The following is a 24,266-nucleotide window of genomic DNA, read 5'->3' on the forward strand; positions in this document are numbered from 1 at the left end:
ATTTAACTACCTATGTTTTTTGTTTTATTCAACGCCTGTGCGTATGAAAACAGACGATCAGTCAGAGGTCGAAGGAGTAGGGCACCCGCTCGTTGATTCTTTAACTCACCAGATGCCTCAGCTGATAGGAGGTGGGAAAAAACATTTTGGAGTGATAGTTTACGTTTCACTGCTGTATTTATTTATTTATTTTTTCACATGAAAACAGATACAAAGACAACGAGCACGCCACACCTTCTACCTGTCGCTTCAACACCAACACCAACACCAACGTTTGGTAAGATACGAATCTCAATTTTTTTCAACACATCTCTACCGTTCAGTATCAGTTGAATGGTTGTATGTTCGCTATTGTGTGTGTGTGTGTGTGTGTGTGTGTGTGCGCGTACGTGCGTGCGTGCTTGTGTGTGTGCGTGTGTGTGTGTTTTATCTGTAATGCGGTTTGTCTATGTTCCGGCTATGTGCTTTTAGACGGTGTCATTTTACTATTGAAGGTGTTTGAGTAACTGTTGCTGCTAAGCGTCATTGTGATTTTAATACTATGCTTTAACGACGGCGGCCGCTAGAGGTCGTGATTTTACTAATTGTAATGTGCTTTAACGACGGCGGCCACTAGAGGTCGTGATTTTACTAACTGTAATGTGCATTAACGACGGCGGCCACTAGAGGTCGTGATTTTACTAATTGTAATGTGCTTTAACGACGGCGGCCACTAGAGGTCGTGATTTTACTAACTGTAATGTGCTTTAACGACGGCGGCCACTAGAGGTCGTGATTTTACTAACTGTAATGTGCTTTAACGACGGCGGCCACTAGAGGTCGTGATTTTACTAACTGTAATGTGCTTTAATGAGGGCGGCCACTAGAGGTCGGGATTTTACTAATTGTAATGTGCTTTAACGACGGCGGACGCTAGAGGTCGTGATTTTACTAACTGTAATGTGCTTTAACGACAGCGGCCGCTAGAGGTCGTGATTTTACTAACTGTAATGTGCTTTAACGACGGCGGCCGCTAGAGGTCGTGATTTTACTAACTGTAATGTGCTTTAACGACGGCGGCCACTAGAGGTCGGAATTTTACTAATTGTAATGTGCTTTAACGACGGCGGCCACTAGAGGTCGTGATTTTACTAACTGTTATGTGGTTTAACGACGGCGGCCGCTAGAGAACGTGATTTTACTAATTGTAATGTGCTTTAACGACGGCGGCCACTAGAGGTCGTGATTTTACTAACTGTAATGTGCTTTAACGACGGCGTCCACTAGAGGTCGTGATTTTACTAACTGTAATGTGGTTAAACGACGGCGTCCACTAGAGGTCGTGATTTTACTATTTGTAATGTGGTTTAATGACAGTATACACTAGTGATTTACTATTTGTTTTTACGCTTTAAATGTTGATCCTTAGTAGATCCCTACATTTACACTCTGTTTATATTAATATCATATTAACTGCTATCCGAGGTCTTGCTTCTAGATTGTATTTACATTTGTATTGTTGTCGGTATTCTGTTTCAGCTCTCCCCTCTGGGTCTTGGCCTTTGTGGGAGACATCGACGCCGGTTTCCTCAGTACCTCTGGATCTACTATCCGGACCGTTCCCTGCTGAAGACTCGACGTCGGCATCTGGGCTATCCGCACCTCCACAGCCACCGTCGCCGACACCATCAGCACAGCCAGCAACCACAGACAAGCCGCGGACATCGCCCCGGATACCAAAACAAAAAGAAAGAAATACTTGTGTGTGTGTGTGTGTGTGTGCATGAAAAGATCACCCAGAACCCGGAAATCAGACACGACCGGGAAGTTATCCGGACCCTGTGGATGCTGATCATTCATTGAACGGGTCGCTCCAACTGTTCAACGGTGAGAGCAAAACATTCAGTTCAATAAAAAAAAAGTATTTTAACCACAGTCTGTCGATGTATTTTATATTTAACTACCTATGTTTTTTGTTTTATTCAACGCCTGTGCGTATGAAAACAGACGATCAGTCAGAGGTCGAAGGAGTAGGGCACCCGCTCGTTGATTCTTTAACTCACCAGACGCCTCAGCTGATAGGAGGTGGGAAAAAACATTTTGGAGTGATAGTTTACGTTTCACTGCTGTATTTATTTATTTATTTTTTCACATGAAAACAGATACAAAGACAACGAGCACGCCACACCTTCTACCTGTCGCTTCAACACCAACACCAACACCAACGTAAGATACGAATCTCAATTTTTTTCAACACATCTCTACCGTTCAGTATCAGTTGAATGGTTGTATGTTCGCTATTGTGTGTGTGTGTGTGTGTGTGTGCGCGTACGTGCGTACGTGCGTGCGTGCGTGCGTGTGTGTGTGTGTGCGTGTGTGTGTGTTTTATCTGTAATGCGGTTTGTCTATGTTCCGGCTATGTGCTTTTAGACGGTGTCATTTTACTATTGAAGGTGTTTGAGTAACTGTTGCTGCTAAGCGTCATTGTGATTTTACTACTATGCTTTAACGACGACGGACACTAGAGGTCGCGATTACTATTTCACACTGTGCCTTAACGACGGCGACCACTAGAGGTCGGGATTACTATTTTACACTATGCTTTAACGACGGCGGCCACTAGAGGTCGTGATTTTACTAACTGTAATGTGCTTTAACGACGGCGGCCACTAGAGGACGTGATTTTACTAATTGTAATGTGCTTTAACGACGGCGGCCGCTAGAGGTCGTGATTTTACTAACTGCAATGTGCTTTAACGACGGCGGCCGCTAGAGGTCGTGATTTTACTAATTGTAGTGTGCTTTAACGACGGCGGCCACTAGAGGTCGTGATTTTACTAACTGTAATGTGCTTTAACGACGGCGGCCACTAGAGGTCGTGATTTTACTAACTGTAATGTGCTTTAATGACGGCGGCCACTAGAGGTCGTGATTTTACTAACTGTAATGTGCTTTAACGACGGCGGCCACTAAAGGTCGTGATTTTACTAATTGTAATGTGCTTTAACGACGGCGGCCACTAGAGGTCGTGATTTTACTAATTGTAATGTGCTTTAACGACGGCGGCCACTAGAGGTCGTGATTTTACTAATTGTAATGTGCTTTAACGACGGCGGCCACTAGAGGTCGCGATTTTACTAACTGTTATGTGCTTTAACGACGGCGGCCACTAGAGGTCGTGATTTTACTAATTGTAATGTGCTTTAAGGACGGCAGTCACTAGAGGTCGGGATTTTACTAATTGTAATGTGGTTTAACGACGGCGTCCGCTAGAGGTCGTGATTTTACTAACTGTAATGTGGTTTAACGACGGCGGCCGCTAGAGGTCGTGATTTTACTAATTGTAATGTGCTTTAACGACGGCGTCCACTAGAGGTCGTGATTTTACTTATTGTAAAGTGGTTTAATGAGAGTATACACTAGTGATTTACTATTTGTTTTTACGCTTTAAATGTTGATCCTTAGTAGATCCCTACATTTACACTCTGTTTATATTAATATCATATTAACTGCTATCCGAGGTCTTGCTTCTAGATTGTATTTACATTTGTGTTGTTGTCGGTATTCTGTTTCAGCTCTCCCCTCTGGGTCTTGGCCTTTGTGGGAGACATTGACGCCGGTTTCCTCAGTACCTCTGGATCCACTATCCGGACCGTTCCCTGCTGAAGACTCGACGTCGGCATCTGGGCTATCCGCACCTCCACAGCCACCGTCGCCGACACCATCAGCACCGCCAGCAACCACAGACAAGCCGCGGACATCACCCCGGATACCAATACAAAGAGAAAGAAATACTTGTGTGTGTGTGTGTGTGTGTGCGCGTACGTGCGTCCGTGCGTGTGTGTGTGCGTGTGTGTGTGTTTTATCTGTAATGCGGTTTGTCTATGTTCCGGCTATGTGCTTTTAGACGGTGTCATTTTACTATTGAAGGTGTTTGAGTAACTGTTGCTGCTAAGCGTCATTGTGATTTTACTACTATGCTTTAACGACGACGGACACTAGAGGTCGCGATTACTATTTCACACTATGCTTTAACGATGGCGACCAGTAGAGGTCGGGATTACTAATTTACACCATGCTTTAACGACGGCGGCCACTAGAGGTCGTGATTTTACTAACTGTAATGTGCTTTAACGACGGCGGCCACTAGAGGTCGTGATTTTACTAATTGTAATGTGCTTTAACGACGGCGGCCGCTAGAGGTCGTGTTTTACTAACTGTAATTAGCTTTAACGACGGCAGCCACTAGAGGTCGTGATTTTACTAACTGCAATGTGCTTTAACGACGGCGGCCGCTAGAGGTCGTGATTTTACTAACTGTAATGTGCTTTAACTACGGCGGCCATGAGAGGTCGTGATTTTAATAATTGTAATGTGCTTTAACGACGGCGGCCACTAGAGGTCGTGATTTTACTAACTGTAATGTGCTTTAACGACGGCGGCCACTAGAGGTCGTCATTTTACTAACTGTAATGTGCTCTAACGACGGCGGCCACTAGAGGTCGTGATTTTACTAATTGTAATGTGCTTTAACGATGGCGGCCACTAGAGGTCGTGATTTTACTAATTGTAATGTGCTTTAAGGACGGCGGCCACTAGAGGTCGTGATTTTACTAACTGTAATGTGCTTTAACGACGGCGGCCACTAGAGGTCGAGATTTTACTAATTGTAATGTGCTTTAACGACGGCGTCCACTAGAGGTCGTGATTTTACTAACTGTAATGTGGTTAAACGACGGCGTCCACTAGAGGTCGTGATTTTACTAATTGTAATGTCGTTTAATGACAGTATACACTAGTGATTTACTATTTGTTTTTAAGCTTTAAATGTTGATCCTTAGTAGATCCCTACATTTACACTCTGTTTATATTAATATCATATTAACTGCTATCCGAGGTCTTGCTTCTAGATTGTATTTACATTTGTATTGTTGTCGGTATTCTGTTTCAGCTCTCCCCTCTGGGTCTTGGCCTTTGTGGGAGACATCGACGCCGGTTTCCTCAGTACCTCTGGATCTACTATCCGGACCGTTCCCTGCTGAAGACTCGACGTCGGCATCTGGGCTATCCGCACCTCCACAGCCACCGTCGCCGACACCATCAGCACAGCCAGCAACCACAGACAAGCCGCGGACATCGCCCCGGATACCAAAACAAAAAGAAAGAAATACTTGTGTGTGTGTGTGCATGAAAAGATCACCCGGAACCCGGAAATCAGACACGACCGGGAAGTCATCCGGACCCTGTGGATGCTGATCATTCATTGAACGGGTCGCTCGAACTGTTCAACGGTGAGAGCAAAACATTCAGTTCAATAAAAAAAAAGTATTTTAACCACAGTCTGTCGATGTATTTGATATTTAACTACCTATGTTTTTTGTTTTATTCAACGCCTGTGCGTATGAAAACAGACGATCAGTCAGAGGTCGAAGGAGTAGGGCACCCGCTCGTTGATTCTTTAACTCACCAGATGCCTCAGCTGATAGGAGGTGGGAAAAAACATTTTGGAGTGATAGTTTACGTTTCACTGCTGTATTTATTTATTTATTTTTTCACATGAAAACAGATACAAAGACAACGAGCACGCCACACCTTCTACCTGTCGCTTCAACACCAACACCAACACCAACGTTTGGTAAGATACGAATCTCAATTTTTTTCAACACATCTCTACCGTTCAGTATCAGTTGAATGGTTGTATGTTCGCTATTGTGTGTGTGTGTGTGTGTGTGTGTGTGTGCGCGTACGTGCGTGCGTGCTTGTGTGTGTGCGTGTGTGTGTGTTTTATCTGTAATGCGGTTTGTCTATGTTCCGGCTATGTGCTTTTAGACGGTGTCATTTTACTATTGAAGGTGTTTGAGTAACTGTTGCTGCTAAGCGTCATTGTGATTTTAATACTATGCTTTAACGACGGCGGCCGCTAGAGGTCGTGATTTTACTAATTGTAATGTGCTTTAACGACGGCGGCCACTAGAGGTCGTGATTTTACTAACTGTAATGTGCATTAACGACGGCGGCCACTAGAGGTCGTGATTTTACTAATTGTAATGTGCTTTAACGACGGCGGCCACTAGAGGTCGTGATTTTACTAACTGTAATGTGCTTTAACGACGGCGGCCACTAGAGGTCGTGATTTTACTAACTGTAATGTGCTTTAACGACGGCGGCCACTAGAGGTCGTGATTTTACTAATTGTAATGTGCTTTAACGACGGCGGCCGCTAGAGGTCGTGATTTTACTAATTGTAATGTGCTTTAACGACGGCGGCCACTAGAGGTCGTGATTTTACTAACTGTAATGTGCTTTAACGACGGCGGCCACTAGAGGTCGTGATTTTACTAACTGTAATGTGCTTTAATGAGGGCGGCCACTAGAGGTCGTGATTTTACTAATTGTAATGTGCTTTAACGACGGCGGACGCTAGAGGTCGTGATTTTACTAACTGTAATGTGCTTTAACGACAGCGGCCGCTAGAGGTCGTGATTTTACTAACTGTAATGTGCTTTAACGACGGCGGCCGCTAGAGGTCGTGATTTTACTAACTGTAATGTGCTTTAACGACGGCGGCCACTAGAGGTCGTAAATTTACTAATTGTAATGTGCTTTAACGACGGTGGCCACTAGAGGTCGTGATTTTACTAACTGTTATGTGGTTTAACGACGGCGGCCGCTAGAGGTCGTGATTTTACTAATTGTAATGTGCTTTAACGACGGCGGCCACTAGAGGTCGTGATTTTACTAACTGTAATGTGCTTTAACGACGGCGGCCACTAGAGGTCGAGATTTTACTAACTGTTATGTGCTTTAACGACGGCGGCCACTAGAGGTCGTGATTTTACTAACTGTAATGTGGTTAAACGACGGCGTCCACTAGAGGTCGTGATTTTACTAATTGTAATGTGGTTTAATGACAGTATACACTAGTGATTTACTATTTGTTTTTACGCTTTAAATGTTGATCCTTAGTAGATCCCTACATTTACACTCTGTTTATATTAATATCATATTAACTGCTATCCGAGGTCTTGCTTCTAGATTGTATTTACATTTGTATTGTTGTCGGTATTCTGTTTCAGCTCTCCCCTCTGGGTCTTGGCCTTTGTGGGAGACATCGACGCCGGTTTCCTCAGTACCTCTGGATCTACTATCCGGACCGTTCCTGCTGAAGACTCGACGTCGGCATCTGGGCTATCCGCACCTCCACAGCCACCGTCGCCGACACCATCAGCACAGCCAGCAACCACAGACAAGCCGCGGACATCGCCCCGGATACCAAAACATAAAGAAAGAAATACTTGTGTGTGTGTGTGTGTGTGCATGAAAAGATCACCCGGAACCCGGAAATCAGACACGACCGGGAAGTTATCCGGACCCTGTGGATGCTGATCATTCATTGAACGGGTCGCTCCAACTGTTCAACGGTGAGAGCAAAACATTCAGTTCAATAAAAAAAAAGTATTTTAACCACAGTCTGTCGATGTATTTTATATTTAACTACCTATGTTTTTTGTTTTATTCAACGCCTGTGCGTATGAAAACAGACGATCAGTCAGAGGTCGAAGGAGTAGGGCACCCGCTCGTTGATTCTTTAACTCACCAGACGCCTCAGCTGATAGGAGGTGGGAAAAAACATTTTGGAGTGATAGTTTACGTTTCACTGCTGTATTTATTTATTTATTTTTTCACATGAAAACAGATACAAAGACAACGAGCACGCCACACCTTCTACCTGTCGCTTCAACACCAACACCAACACCAACGTAAGATACGAATCTCAATTTTTTTCAACACATCTCTACCGTTCAGTATCAGTTGAATGGTTGTATGTTCGCTATTGTGTGTGTGTGTGTGTGTGCGCGTACGTGCGTGCGTGCGTGCGTGTGTGTGTGTGTGCGTGTGTGTGTGTTTTATCTGTAATGCGGTTTGTCTATGTTCCGGCTATGTGCTTTTAGACGGTGTCATTTTACTATTGAAGGTGTTTGAGTAACTGTTGCTGCTAAGCGTCATTGTGATTTTACTACTATGCTTTAACGACGACGGACACTAGAGGTCGCGATTACTATTTCACACTGTGCCTTAACGACGGCGACCACTAGAGGTCGGGATTACTATTTTACACTATGCTTTAACGACGGCGGCCACTAGAGGTCGTGATTTTACTAACTGTAATGTGCTTTAACGACGGCGGCCGCTAGAGGTCGTGATTTTACTAACTGTAATGTGCTTTAACGACATCGGCCGCTAGAGGTCGTGATTTTACTAACTGCAATGTGCTTTAACGACGGCGGCCGCTAGAGGTCGTGGTTTTACTAATTGTAATGTGCTTTAACGACGGCGGCCACTAGAGGTCGTGATTTTACTAACTGTAATGTGCTTTAACGACGGCGGCCACTAGAGGTCGTGATTTTACTAACTGTAATGTGCTTTAATGACGGCGGCCACTAGAGGTCGTGATTTTACTAACTGTAATGTGCTTTAACGACGGCGGCCACTAGAGGTCGTGATTTTACTAATTGCAATGTGCTTTAACGACGGCGGCCACTAGAGGTCGTGATTTTACTAATTGTAATGTGCTTTAACGACGGCGGCCACTAGAGGTCGTGATTTTACTAATTGTAATGTGCTTTAACGACGGCGGCCACTAGAGGTCGCGATTTTTCTAACTGTTATGTGCTTTAACGACGGCGGCCACTAGAGGTCGTGATTTTACTAACTGTTATGTGCTTTAACGACGGCGGCCACTAGAGGTCGTGATTTTACTAATTGTTATGTGCTTTAACGACGGCGGCCACTAGAGGTCGGGATTTTACTAATTGTAATGTGGTTTAACGACGGCGTGCGCTAGAGGTCGTGATTTTACTAACTGTAATGTGGTTTAACGACGGCGGACGCTAGAGGTCGTGATTTTACTAATTGTAATGTTCTTTAACGACGGCGGCTACTAGAGGTCGTGATTTTACTAACTGTAATGTGGTTTAACGACGGCGTCCACTAGAGGTCGTGATTTTACTTATTGTAAAGTGGTTTAATGAGAGTATACACTAGTGATTTACTATTTGTTTTTACGCTTTAAATGTTGATCCTTAGTAAATCCTTACATTTACACTCTGTTTATATTAATATCATATTAACTGCTATCCGAGGTCTTGCTTCTAGATTGTATTTACATTTGTGTTGTTGTCGGTATTCTGTTTCAGCTCTCCCCTCTAGGTCTTGGCCTTTGTGGGAGACATTGACGCCGGTTTCCTCAGTACCTCTGGATCGACTATCCGGACCGTTCCCTGCTGAAGACTCGACGTCGGCATCTGGGCTATCCGCACCTCCACAGCCACCGTCGCCGACACCATCAGCACCGCCAGCAACCACAGACAAGCCGCGGACATCGCCCCGGATACCAATACAAAGAGAAAGAAATACTTGTGTGTGTGTGTGTGTGTGTGCGCGTACGTGCGTGTGTGTGTGCGTGTGTGTGTGTTTTATCTGTAATGCGGTTTGTCTATGTTCCGGCTATGTGCTTTTAGACGGTGTCATTTTACTATTGAAGGTGTTTGAGTAACTGTTGCTGCTAAGCGTCATTGTGATTTTACTACTATGCTTTAACGACGACGGACACTAGAGGTCGCGATTACTATTTCACACTATGCTTTAACGATGGCGACCACTAGAGGTCGGGATTACTAATTTACACCATGCTTTAACGACGGCGGCCACTAGAGGTCGTGATTTTACTAACTGTAATGTGCTTTAACGACAGCGGCCACTAGAGGTCGTGATTTTACTAATTGTAATGTGCTTTAACGACGGCGGCCGCTAGAGGTCGTGTTTTACTAACTGTAATTAGCTTTAACGACGGCAGCCACTAGAGGTCGTGATTTTACTAACTGCAATGTGCTTTAACGACGGCGGCCGCTAGAGGTCGTGATTTTACTAACTGTAATGTGCTTTAACTACGGCGGCCACGAGAGGTCGTGATTTTACTAACTGTAATGTGCTTTAACGACGGCGGCCACTAGAGGTCGTGATTTTAATAATTGTAATGTGCTTTAACGACGGCGGCCACTAGAGGTCGTGATTTTACTAACTGTAATGTGCTTTAACGACGGCGGCCACTAGAGGTCGTCATTTTACTAACTGTAATGTGCTCTAACGACGGCGGCCACTAGAGGTCGTGATTTTACTAATTGTAATGTGCTTTAACGATGGCGGCCACTAGAGGTCGTGATTTTACTAATTGTAATGTGCTTTAAGGACGGCGGCCACTAGAGGTCGTGATTTTACTAACTGTAATGTGCTTTAACGACGGCGGCCACTAGAGGTCGTGATTTTACTAATTGTAATGTGGTTTAACGACGGCGTCCACTAGAGGTCGTGATTTTACTAACTGTAATGTGGTTTAACGACGGCGGCCGCTAGAGGTCGTGGTTTTACTAATTGTAATGTGCTTTAACGACGGCGGCCACTAGAGGTCGTGATTTTACTAACTGTAATGTGCTTTAACGACGGCGGCCACTAGAGGTCGTGATTTTACTAATTGTAATGTGGTTTAACGACGGCGTCCACTAGAGGTCGTGATTTTACTAACTGTAATGTGGTTTAACGACGGCGGCCGCTAGAGGTCGTGATTTTACTAATTGTAATGTGCTTTAACGACGGCGGCCACTAGAGGTCGTGATTTTACTAATTGTAATGTGGTTTAATGACAGTATACACTAGTGATTTACTATTTGTTTTTACGCTTTAAATGTTGATCCTTAGTAGATCCCTACATTTACACTCTGTTTATATTAATATCATATTAACTGCTATCCGAGGTCTTGCTTCTAGATTGTATTTACATTTGTATTGTTGTCGGTATTCTGTTTCAGCTCTCCCCTCTGGGTCTTGGCCTTTGTGGGAGACATCGACGCCGGTTTCCTCAGTACCTCTGGATCTACTATCCGGACCGTTCCCTGCTGAAGACTCGACGTCGGCATCTGGGCTATCCGCACCTCCACAGCCACCGTCGCCGACACCATCAGCACCGCCAGCAACCACAGACAAGCCGCGGACATCGCCCCGGATACCAAAGCAAAAAGAAAGAAATACTTTTAGTTTTCAGCATTAGTCAATGTTTGAACTGTTTCTGCATTGTAGGCTAAATAATCAAAACACGTTAGTAGCTACAATATTATTTCGGGTTTAAACATTTTTGAAGTTATTTAACATCTTATGAAGAAGTTTTTCATTCTTGAAATATTTCTTAAAGATAAAACAGTAGAAAGAAAACACTTTTTAGTCTTCACTAATAGTTCAAACGACACAGCTACCCAACTCATGCACCATTTTTTCAAAATGCTTTTAAACAGATAATTTGAACTTGTTTGAGAAATACTTTTAGTTTTCAGAATAGAACAAAAGAAAGAAATACTTTTAGTTTTCAGAAAACAAGGTTGAGTGAACAATGATGAAACAAAAAAGAAAGAAATACTTTAGTTTTCAGCATTAGTTCAAATGACACAGCTATTCAACTCACATGAGTTTCTGTTGAATCAGTCTATTTAATTTTACACCCTGTGTGAGTTTGAAACGATGCATTTTTAGAGTCTGTGATAACCAGTTAATTTGCTGCGGAGACGCGAGTTCTTTCCTGGACGGTTGAATCTTCAAAAGAGACAGTCTGAAGGCGGACCTCATTGTCTTCAGACAACATTGTTTAGGCTGTAGGAAATACACTTCTGTACCTTCCACGTGTTCGTTTTCTCGTGAGAATGACAACCAAAAACACCCCAACTTAAAATCCAAAAGAATTTACACCCTGACAGAGGCGTCTAATTACCCTAACAGAGCTCTGGGCCCGCAACTACACCTGGCTTTGCCTCAGCTCCGATGGTGTAGAGTGACAAAGACTATCTTCACCCTGACCCCTTTTATTACACATTTCAGTTCATTTTGGGGGTGCAGTCTCCACTGATTGATCCCGGTCTTCTTACGGTCCAGGTCGTCATGGGTCAAATTCCAGATCTTGTGCTGTCTCCACCACATCTGGAAACACCTTTAGAATATTTATACATCTGTCTTTAATTGGCGACAATGGCAGAGCGGATGACCCAAGCCATTCTTTTTTTGGCATCCTGCTTCTGTCACCATGTCCGTTCTCCATCTGATTATTTGTTTTACGTCGCCGCGGTTCATACCTCTGAGCTACCTAGCAGACATTGATCCTGGTCTTCTTATGGTCCAGGTCGTCATGGGTCAAATTCCAGATCTTGTGCTGTCTCCACCACATCTGGAAACACCTTTAGAATATTTATACATCTGTCTTTAATTGGCGACAATGGCAGAGTGGGTGACCCGATCCAAATCAACAAAGACGTCACCGAGGACCTACCCACACGGACGGAGTATTTAGGTGACCCGATTCAGACCACATTTTACATCAGTTCCGGGGTAACCTTCGCTGTTGACCAGACCTTCCAGAACTTCATCCTCCTTTCCAAAAGGACTCCAGACTATCTATCTATATCTATACAGTATACATATAAGTATATACATATATGTGTATCTATGTATTTACATTTACATATATAAGTATAATAAAAACGTTACGCCATGTTTATCACGTACCATGTCTCTTTTCATTGACAGACGTCGTCACTCATCTGTGTGACGTTCATTTAACGCAGAGTGATACTGGTAAAAATATTGAATTATTTTATAATTCGTTGTTAATATCTCTATTATGTGTTACAACAGCCGCACTTCTATTTTTCAGATATTATCGCCTCCGCGAATAACTTCCCGGAGACGCTGATCGGCGCTGAGGAGCTTGAGCGGTTAATGCGTGTAACTTTTGAAGACGGAGATGCCCGTGCGGATCTGTCGGCTGTGAATCCGAGAGCGAGTCTTCAAGACAGCGGCACCGAGGCTCAGAACACGGCGTGTATTATAATAATCGACAGCGAGGACGAGTTCGTCCGGGGCCGAGTACAGGAAATCGACTGAAGGGGAGTAACCAACGCTCTCTGAGCCGTAAGCGACGGTATAATTCGGCACGGAAGACAGGACCGGCGCGAGTCATTGGTGAGAAGGAGACAGCGATTCTAATCATAATTACGATAACTAGGTAAAGAACAGCGGTATTTATTAAGTGTATATACATGCGTATGTGTGTGTGTGTGCGTGTGTGTGTGTGTGTGTGTGTGTGTGTGTGTGTGTGTGTGTGTGTGTGTGTGTGTGTGTGTGTATGAAAAGATCACCCGGAACCCGGAAATCAGACACGACCGGGAAGTCATCCGGACCCTGTGGATGCTGATCATTCATTGGACGGGTCGCTCCAACTGTTCGACGGTGAGAGCAAAACAAAAAAAGTATTTTAAGCACATTCTGTTGATGTGTTTTATATTTAACTACCTATGTTTTTGTTTTATTCAACACCTGTGCGTATGAAAACAGACAGCCAGTCAGAGGTCGAAGGAGTAGGGCGCCCGCTCGTGGATTCTTTCACTCACCAGACGCCTCAGCTGATAGGAGGCGGGAAAAAACATTTGGAGTGATAGTTTACGTTTCACTGCTGTATTTATTTATTTATTTTTTCACATGAAAACAGATACAAAGGCAACGAGCACGCCACACCTTCTGCCTGTCGCTTCAACGCCACCACCACCGTTTGGTAAGATGTAAATCTCCAATTTTTTTTCAACACATCTCTACCGTTCAGTATCAGCTGAATGGCTGTATGTTCGCTATTATGTGTGTGTGTGTGTGTGTGTGTGTGTGTGTGTGAGTGTGTGTGTGTGTGTGTGTGTGTGTGTGTGTGTGTGTGGTTTAATGATGTGTCTGCAATTCGTTGTGTTAGAGCATCAAGGTGCCTGTTATCTGTAATGTGGTTTATCTATGTTCCGGCTTTATGCTTTTAGATAGCGTAATTTTATTATTGAAGGTGTTTGGGTAACTGTTACTGCTAAACAACATTGTGATTTTACTACTATGCTTTAACGGCGCCGGCCACTAGAGGTCACGATTACTATTTGCACTATGCTTCAACGTCACTGGTCGCAAGAGGTCGCAATTACTATTAACACTATGCTTTAATGACTGCGGCCACTAGAGGTCGTGATTACTATTTACACTATGCTTTAACGACGTTGACCACTAGAGGTCATGATTACTATTTGCACTATGCTTTAACGTCACCGGTCGCTAGAGGTCGCAATTACTATTAACACTATGCTTTAACGACGGCGGTCACTAGAGGTCGCGATTGCTATTTACACTGTGCTTTAACGATGATGACCACTAGAGGTAATTGTAATGTGCTTTAATACATATACACTATGTATTATACTATATACTATATATATATATATATATATATATATATATATATATATATATATATATATATATATATATATATATATATATATATATATATATATATATATATATATATATATATATAGTATTCTTATACACTAATGATTCGTGATTTGCTATTTGTTTTTATGCTTTAAATGACGGTCCTGAGTAGGTCCATACATTGAGTTTTTTATTTAGTTATTTTTAACGCTCTTTAGGATATGCTTCTGTTGTGATGATGTTTCTGCCCATGAGTATTGATATGTATGCTACACGTGTTGTTGTTTTATTATAGCCATCGCTAGAAAACAACACGGCTCAACACCGGTTATATGATTACGTAATTTTGTTTTTCCGCAGGTCGTATTTTTTCATATTGTACTTGGGTTATTTTCATACTACTCTGTTTATATTAATATCATATTAACTGCTATCCGAGGTCTTGCTTCTAGATTGTATTTACATTTGTATTGTTGTCAAAATTCTGTTTCAGCTCTCCCTCCTGGGTCTTGGCCTTTGTGGGAGACATCGACGCTGGTTTCCGCAGTACCTCTGGATCTACTATCCGGATCGTTCCCTACTGAAGACTCGACGTCGGCATCTGGGCAATCCGCACCTCCACAGCCACCGTCGCCGCCACCATCAGCACCGCCAGCAACCACAGACAACCCGCGGATAGCACCCCGGACACCAACGTCGACTTGCGCCGCATCACCCCCTGACCAAACCCTGCCTCTACCCCCTGCCCCCGAGCGCTCTGTCACAGCTACCCAAGACAGACCCCACGCTCCAGTGTCGCCGACCCTATTAGCGTTCCATGATGCAACGGCTGTAAAACAACAGCTTGAATTCAGAGTACGTACGCTTGAACGTCGTCTTCATCAGAGTGAAATACAGAGTCGTCGTCTAGCACGTCAAGCGCGTCAAGCACGTAAATACCGCCGTTCTCCGAGAAATATACGTGAAGGTAAGATTAACAACCATTTCAACGAGTAATCAGCAGGGATGCATATGTCTTAAATATTATGATAATCGTTACAGAACTCATCTTTAAGGACGTCACGAATAAAGCGCTGGTGTCTGAAGTTCTGAGACTCCTAAAACAACAAGGACCTGGTGGTAACAGACGTCGTGGACTGATCTGACTGAAGTCCGACCCCAGTAAGGTCCATTTGGATCCTCATTATTTAAAAGCAGTGATGGGTGATTACGGTTTGAGGTTGCTGTTGCACTGCGGGTGATTGTGTTTTGAGGTCGCTGTTGCATCGCGGGTGATTGTGTTTTGAGACTGTTGTTTTGTTTATTAAATGTTTTTTAATTATTATTTTATTGTTATTGTTATTATTGTTATTATGCTATGGCCAACCATGATGGTTTTCCTTCCGGTTCTGACCCTGAATCCACACACAACCAGGACACTACACCACACCTCATTGACCAGAGTGCTTCACCAACACGTATGTTTCTGTCTCACTTGTTTGACAACGTGTCTGAGGAGGATGTAGTGCAGGTCTATGATCCGAGTATAAATGAAAACATGGAGTCATTTTTTTTCGGCGAGAGAGAGGATAACCAAATTTTAAATATGGTTCCTGCATCATCTCGTGAGGGTAGGGCTGATACCTCTTTAGACAATGGCGATCGGTTAGAAAGGTTTGTTGATAATCTGCAGACGACTGATTCAGGGACAACTGCTCTTGACCCTCTGGTAGATGTGTCTGACTCTAACTGTAGCGATGACAATGTTGATGATGACGGTGATTCGCTTCAGGAAGGATGTTGTATTAGAGGTACCGGTATTGAATCAGAAGTCATAGAGCCTTTTAACACCGATAGGATAAGAAGGGTGCTAACACGTCCTGCTGTACCGGACACTCCTGATTTAGCTACTTTCTACAGAGGTTGGATGCAACAGGTCAGGGAGTTGGCTGATGAAGCGCAGAGACTGGCAGATCGAGAGGATGTGGTTCAGCTTGAAGTGGTAGGTGAAGATGTTCAAGAACACGTTAATGTTGTGGTTGAAGGCGACGGTGGAAATATCTACCCTGCTTTTGAGGACCTCCTTAGCAACACAGTGCAATCTGACAGAGTCATCGCTATGGGTAAGAGAATTGAATTAACGGTCCAAATTGTACATATCCCTCGAGGAGGCGCGAAACGCAAGCTCGAGAAGACGCTGGATGCCAAAATTTTTGTTAAAAAAAGACGACATCTCTATGTAGTTGGTGGTGATGGAACCAAGCAGCTTTGCGTCGCAATCAGCCTTTCTTGTCTCCTTAATCCTAACCGTGCGTATCAAGATTGTGTTGAGTTGGGGAGGGAATTATTAAACAAAGCTGGTTTAGATTCTCAAACACCTATCATATTCACAGATATACCCCTGTTTGAACGGATAGTGAGGCGTAAAATTGTTGTGTTTAATAAAACGACAGCAAACCAGCCATTAGCGCATTATGCCACCGGTTTTGCTGATGGTTCGGAGCCCTTATTCTTGTTTCTACTTCAGGGACACTATTACGGGGTGAAGAACCCTAAAGGTTTGTTAGGAACACGTTACTTTTGCGTCAGCTGTCATAAGGGGTATGAAGATAAATCAAAACACATATGCAAAGCTCACTGTAGCGTTTGTCACGATCCTGTTTGCCCTACAGAGGTCCCAGACCCGGTAACTTGTGACGACTGTCGCAGGGTTTGTCACAACCCAGCAAAGAGACAGGTGGCTAAGGCTTGTCTTAATAGCCTTTGGGGAAGTTTTGTCAGAGAGTGAACATGTCTCAGGTTTCTGTAGTGTCAGACCCCAACGAGTTTTTCAGCTTCATGGTTTCAGGGAAATACGAGGTCAGCTACTTTAATGTGCTGGATGAGAAAAAAGTTGTGATCCAGTGGCGTTACAATGGTCTCTACCCTCCTGGTAAAAGCAGCAATGTTTTTATCGGAGCTTTTACCACTGCTTATGCTCGTCTGAAGTTGTACAGTTACATGGAGAAATTGCAGGAGAATGTTCTCTACGTTGACCCAGACAGCTTGATATATGTTGTGAAAGACGGCGAGACACCTTTAAAATTAGGTAACTATCTCAGTGATCTGACTGATGAACTCGATGGGGACAGCATCGAGGACATTGTTTCGGCGGGTCCTAAGACGTATGCTTATAGGACCAAAGGACAGAAGATGGTTGTGATGAAAGTTAAAGGTATCACGCAAACAAAAGAATCTTGTCAGCGGATAAACTTTGACTCCGTCAGAGATCTTGTAGAGGGCTATTTGCAGAATTCACCTGATGGGGTGCTTGAGACCCGGCAATGCAACATTGTGAGGGATAAAAAGAACATCGCAGTAAAAAACAGATCAGTTATTAAAAAACTCCGAGTCGTGTACGATAAGAGGCGATTGTTTTTGGACGGCACAACCAAACCTTTCGGGTTCTGATTTTTGAGTGGATGAGGGGTCATTATGGAAGGAATTAATTTCGATCCGCGTTTGAAAACACCATTTTCATGTCTAGTGGTGGGACCGTCGGGGTCGGGAAAGACCCATTTTGTAAAATGTATACTTGAAAATTGTGAACATGTTATGGATGATGTCAATATAAATATTGTATGGATTTATACTTCTTTTCAACCTATGTACAGTGAATTGCAAAAGATGAATAAAAATATCAAATTCATTGGAGGTTTACCTGAATCTTTTGAAAATGAAGATGTATTTCCTTCTGATAGAAAACATTTGATTATTCTTGACGACGATTTTTGAAGCGTCTGAAAGCCCAGAGGTTGTTCGCATTTTTACGCAGTATAGACATCATAAAAATATGAGTGTTATATTGCTGACGCAAAACTTATTTCATCGCGGTAAATATAGTCGTGCTATTAGTCTGAATAGCAATTACTCTGTATTGCTTACCCGTCTCAAAGAGCTTTCTTTCTAGAAAGCTTTGAAGATGCTACAGCTGACGTTCACGGGTACTTAATCGTTGATCTAACACCCTCCTGTCCAGAACGCTGCAGACTAAGGACTGGGATACTACCTCATCAGCGTCACACTGTGTACACACCAAAAACGTCTGCTTGAGTTATGTCAGCGCGTATAAAAAGAAACGCTCGTTTACTTAAGGAACTATACCATGCTCCGTACCAAGAAACGAGTAAAGACATTTTGACACGTAGTTCCCGGGACTTCATTCAAGCTCTCGGTGAGATCGCCCTGAATGTTTTGAAGGGGAATGTACCATTGTCGCAGGCTCAGTTAAAAAAACTGAAAAAACAGAAGAAAAACATCAGACTCTTGGCTAATAAAAAAGCATGCTTGAAGCGTAAACAAAGGATTCTTAAAAAGCAATCGGGTGGATTCCTGTTGCCGTTGCTAGCGGCTGCCGTTCCAATAATTGGAAATCTAATATGAGGACTTGTAAAGAAGTAAAACGCTATGAAGACTGTCCAGAAAGTGTATCTCGTCTCTCCTCGACAAATTAACCAGTTATCACGTCCAACCTCTGACATCCGTGAAACTGCCAAAGATGAATTGAATGAGAAGATGAGGACCATTCTAAATGATTCTCAGTTAAACTCGTATGAGAAGATTAAAAACTACGATGCTCTATTGCAGAGATATTTAACCTTTACTAAACAGGATCAGATAGACCAAAGGAGAGTAACTCTGACTTTACAACGAGACGGAGTCAGCGATCATCCCCTCGACTCTGACAGACGTGTCGAAAGCGTTCTAAAATCACCCTCTGTAACAGATGACCTGGGTAAGGATATTCTAAATAGCCTTCCGTCAAAAGCTCGAAGAAATGCTGAACACATTATCCGGAGGATATCCAAAAACGGCGACGGTTGGAATATGAATGGTGAATTTATGTATGAAGGAAATGCTGTAAAAGGCTCTCATTTGATCGATATATTCAAGTACCTTTCCCTACCGTATGAGAAAACAAGTTCTTCATTACCTGAGGGATGGTCCGAGTTTCTCGTCACATTATTAAAGCTAAACATCCCTCTCACCCTGCTGTCCAATCCTTAAGCGAATCGAATTCTGTCTCGTGATAGAGGATTCTTTCAATTTCAGGAGTGAAGCTATTCACTATTGTAAAAACGATGTTGACATTCTGGCCAGAGGATGCATGATATTTAGAGACGAGTTTTTTAAAGAAACAGGTGTTGATGCACTCTCGTCCATAACAATCGCCTCTGCGTGTATGGCTGTTGTCAGGACCAACTTTTTAAAACCAGAAACATTAGCCATGTCCCAACAATTATGTAACGAGCGGTAACAAGAGGTTCTCAGATGCTTCCATCCAGTGGCTGCACAATCACACAGACAGGGCATTTTCATACAACATGCCTTGAACCGTGGGGAGATGGTGTTTGGCCAGTATTTTGTTGACGGTTATCCTGAAGTTGACGGTGTTACGCAGGTCTGGGAGTTTAACGGATGTTTATTCCACGGTTGTCCTTCATGTGTTGACCCTCATGCAGTTTTTCCGTTAAGAGGTAGACCATACGGTGAATACTACTCTGCTACGAAGGAGAGAGAGCAGGCGTTAAAGTCTGATCATGGGGTGCGTCTTTTTACCATCTGGGAACACGAATGGCATTCGCTTCGACAGTCGTTTGATGATCTCAGAGATTTTCTCTTAGATTTTGACACCCCTGAGCCTCTCAACCCTCGTAATGCCCTCTACGGCGATAGAACCAGCGCTTTAAAGCTGCGTTACACGGCCAAGCCTGATGAAAAAGTTTATTACGCTGATGTCACCTCTCTGTATCCTTACGTCAACAGCACGTGCTCCTACCTCCTAGGTCACCCCCGAATAATTCACGAAGACTTCGGGGATTCCAGACAGTACTTGTAATAATAATAATACTTGTAACCTCCCACTATAGCAGAAAGGGTCTTTCTAGTCGTTGCACATCAAATCTAAGCTGTCTGAAGTGTTTTTCCAAAGTTATCAACATTTTTTATGTTTGCCGTTCCGAAACCCACCTTATCTCAGGCTGAAAACGTGTTTTCTACATTGTGCCATAACTTTGCAGGGAAGCTTCAGAACATGACATTTTTACTTCCCACTATAGCAGAAAGGGTCTTTCTAGTAGTTGCACTTCAAATCCAACCTGTCTGAAGTGTTTTTCCAAAGTTATCAACATTTTTATGTTTGGCGTTCCGGAACCAACCTTATCTCAGGCTGAAAACGCGTTTTCTGCATTGTGCCAAAACTTTGCAGGGAAGCTTAAGAACATGAAATTTTCTCCTCACCCTATAGCAGAAAGGGTCTTTCTAGTAGTTGCACATCAAATCTATGCTGTCTGAAGTGTTTTTCCAAAGTTATCAACATTTTTATGTTTGGCGTTCCGGAACCAACCTTATCTCAGGCTGAAAACGCGTTTTCTGCATTGTGCCAAAACTCTGCAGTGAAGCTTCAGAACATGAAATTTTAACCTCCCACTGTAGCACAAATGGTCTTTCTAGTAGTTGCATATCAAATTTAAGCTGTCTGAAGTGTTTTTCCAAAGTTATCAACACTTTTATGTTTGGCGTTCCGGAACCCATCTTATCTCAGGCTGAAATCGCGTTTTACGCATCGTGCCATAACTTTGCAGGGAAGCTTCAGAACATGGACTTTTCACCTCCCACTATATCAGAAAGGATCTTTCTAGTAGTTGCACATCAAATCTCAGCTGTCTGAAGTGTTTTTCCTAAGTTATCTACATTTTTATGGTTGCCGTTCCGGAATCGACCTTATCTCAGGCTGAAAACGTGTTTTACATATTGTGCCATAACTTTGCATAAAGCTTCAGAACATGAAATTTTCACATCCCACTATAGCAGAAAGGGTCTTTCTAGTAGTTGCACATCAAATCTAAGCTGTCTGAAATGTTTTGTCAAAGTTATCAACATTTTTATGTTTGGCGTTCCGGAAATCACCTTATCTCAGTCTGAAAACGTGTTATCTGCATTGTGCCATAACTTTGCAGGGAAGCTTCAGAACATGAAATTTTCACCTCCCACAACAGGAGAAAGGGTCTTTCTAGTCGTTGCACATCAAATCTAAGCTGTCTGAAGTGTTTCGTCAAGGTTATCACAATTTTTATGTTTGGCGTTTCCGGAATCGACCATATCTCAGGCTGAAATCGCGTTTTACGCATTGTGCCATAACTTTGCAGGGAACCTTCAGAACATGAAAATTTCACCTCCCACTATAGCAGAAAGGGTCTTTCTAGTAGTTGCACATCAAATCTAAGCTGTCTGAAGTGTTTTTCCTGAGTTATCACCATTTTTATGTTTGGCGTTCCGGAATCGACCTTATCTCAGGCTGAAAACGCGTTTTCTGCATTGTTCCATAACTTTGCAGTGAAGCTTCGGAAAATGAAATTTTCACCTCCCACTATAGCAGAAAGGGTCTTTCTCGTAGTTGCACATCAAATCTAAGCTGTCTGAAGTGTTTTTCCAAAGTTATCAACATTTTTATGTTTGGCGTTCCGGAATCGACCTTATCTCAGTTTGAAAACGCGTTTTCTGCATTGTGCAATAACTTTACAGGGAAGCTTCAGAACATGAAATTTTCACCTCCCACTATAGCAGAAAGCATCTTACTAGTCGATGCACATCAAATCTAAGCTGTATGAGTGTTTTGTAAAAGTTATCACAATTTTTATGTTTGGCGTTCCGGAATCGACCTTATCTCAGGCTGAAATCGCGTTTTACGCTTTGTGCCATAACTTTGCAGGGAACCTTCAGAACATGAAATTTTCACCTCCCACTATAGCAGAAAGGGTCTTCCTAGTAGTCACACATCAAATCTAAGCTGTCTGAAGTGTTTTGTCAAAGTTATCACAATTTTTATGTTTGGCGTTCCGCAATCGACCTTATCTCATGCTGAAATCGCGGTTTACGCATTGTGCCATAACTTTGGAGGGAACCTTCAGAACATGAAAATTTCACCTCCCACTATAGCAGAAAGGGTCTTTATAGTACTTGCACTTCAAATCTAAGCTGTCTGAAGTGTTTTTCCAAAGTTATCAACATTTTTATGTTTGGCGTTCTGGAATCGACCTTATCTCAGTTTGAAAATGCGTTTTCTGCATTGAGCAATAACTTCGCAGGGAAGCTTCAGAACATGAAAATTTCACCTCCCACTATAGCAGAAAGGGTCTTTCAAGCAGTTGCATATCAAATCTATGCTGTCTGATGTGTTTTTGCTAAGTTATCAACATTTTTATGTTTGGCGTTCCGGAATCGACCTTATCTCAGGCTGAAAACGCATTTTTCGCATTGTCCCATAACTTTGCAGGGAAGCTTCAGAACATGACATTTTCACCTCCCACTATATCAGAAAGGGTCTTTCTCGTAGTTGGAGATTAAATCTAAGCTGCCAGAAGTGATTTTCCAAAGTTACCAACATTTTTATGTTTGGCGTTCCGGAATCGACCTAATCTCAGTTTGAAAACGCGTTTTCTGCATTGTGCAATAACTGTGCAAGGAAGCTTCAGATCATGAAATTTTCACCTCCTACAATAGCAGAAAGGGTCTTTCTCGTAGATGCTCATCAAATCTAAGCTGTCTGAAGTGTTTTTCCAAAGTTATCAACATTTTTATGTTTGGCGTTCCGGAATCGAACTTATCTCAGTTTGAAATCGCGTTTTCTGCATTGTGCAATAACTTTGCAGGGAAGCTTCAGAACATGAAATTTTCACCTCCCACTATAGCAGAAAGGGTCTTTCTAGTAGATGCACATCAAATCTAAGCTGTCTGAAGTGTTTTTCCAAAGTTATCAACATTTTTATGTTTGGCGTTCCGAAATCGACCTAATCTCAGTTTGAAAACGCGTTTTCTGCATTGTGCTATAACTTTGCAGGGACGCTTCAGAACATAAAACTTTCACCTCCCACTATAGCAGAAAGGGTCTGTCTAGTACTTGCACTTCAAATCTAAGCTATCTGAAGTGTTTTATCAAAGTTATCACAATTTTTATGTTTGGCGTTCCGGAATTGACCTTATCTCAGGCTGAAATCGCGTTTTTCGCATTGTGCCATAACTTTGCAGGGAAGCTTCAGAACATTGACTTTTCACCTCCCACTATATCAGAAAGGATTTTTCTAGTAGTTGCACATCAAATCTCAGCTGTCTGAAGTGTTTTTCCTAAGTTATCTACATTTTTATGTTTGCCGTTCCGGAATCGACCGTATCTCAGGCTGAAAACGTGTTTTACACATTGTGCCATAACTTTGCATCAAGCTTCAGAACATGAAATTTTCACATCCCACTAAAGCAGAAAGGGTCTTTCTAGTAGTTGCACATCAAATCTAAGCTGTCTGAAGTGTTTTTCCATAGTTATCAACATTTTTACTTTTGGCGTTCCGGAAATCACCTTATCTCATTCTGAAAACGTATTTTCTGCATTGTGCCATAACTTTGCAGGGAAGCTTCAGAACATAAAATGTTCACCTACCACATCAGGAGAAAGGGTCTTTCTAGTCGTTGCACATCAAATAAAAGCTGTCTGAAGTGTTTTTCCTACGTTATCAACATTTTTATGTCTGGCGTTCCGGAATCGACCTTATCTCAGGCTGAAATCGCGTTTTACGCATTTTACCATAACTTTGCAGGGAAGCTTCAGAACATGAAAATTTCACCTCCCACTATAGCAGAAAGGATCTTTCTAGTAGTTGCACATCAGATCTAAGCTGTCTGAAGTGTTTTTCCAAAGTTATCAACATTTTTATGTTTGGCGTTCCGGAATCGACCTAATCTCAGTTTGAAAACGCGTTTTCTGCATTGTGCTATAACTTAGCAGGAAAGCTTCAGAACATAAAACTTTCACCTCCCACTATAGCAGAAAGGGTCTGTCTAGTACTTGCACTTCAAATCTAAGCTATCTGAAGTGTTTTATCAAAGTTATCACAATTTTTATGTTTGGCGTTCCGGAATCGAACTTATCTCAGGCTGAA

The sequence above is a fragment of the Synchiropus splendidus genome, chromosome 12, assembly GCF_027744825.2.
Source record: "Synchiropus splendidus isolate RoL2022-P1 chromosome 12, RoL_Sspl_1.0, whole genome shotgun sequence".
Classification (NCBI taxonomy): Eukaryota; Metazoa; Chordata; class Actinopteri; order Syngnathiformes; family Callionymidae; genus Synchiropus; species Synchiropus splendidus.